This window comes from Siphateles boraxobius, unplaced genomic scaffold, assembly GCF_051911475.1.
Source record: "Siphateles boraxobius isolate OS27281-9 unplaced genomic scaffold, OSU_SipBor_1 8, whole genome shotgun sequence".
Taxonomy (NCBI): domain Eukaryota; kingdom Metazoa; phylum Chordata; class Actinopteri; order Cypriniformes; family Leuciscidae; genus Siphateles; species Siphateles boraxobius.
Window position 1 is genome coordinate 9518735 of NW_027509208.1, and position 502 is coordinate 9519236.

A 502-nucleotide genomic window follows, 5' to 3' on the forward strand; every position below is an offset into this window, starting at 1 on the left:
ACGTGATGTTAGAGGTCTATCGGTTTAAATAATCGTTTTAATTATATGAGAATAGGGAAATCCACATCACAACTATGTGATAACGTAGATAAACTCACAAATATCATTGGAATCATTTTCAGAACGATTTTTTTCCAGCTGATGAACTAAAATTGACAGACAGCCAATCAGATTCAATTATAGCATTTAAAGCGGCAGACAACATAAAACATTTATGTTTTGATGTGGATCGACCCTACGCTAGTTATTGTTATCGTTCTTGGTGTGAACGGGCCTAAAAGATAGATGTTTATTATTATCTCGTGTGAATGTAGGCGATAATTCTCAACAACAGTGTACAATTGTGTTTAGGCACTGAGGGCACTTTCAATCTCTGTAATTATTTAAGATTGTGACCTGCATTTAGATGCTTGTGTATATGTAGAAGCTGCAATATTTTGTTTGTATTGTGTGAACGGCCTCTGCCACACCCTCCTGTTTCACGTGCAGCTGTGAGAGAAGC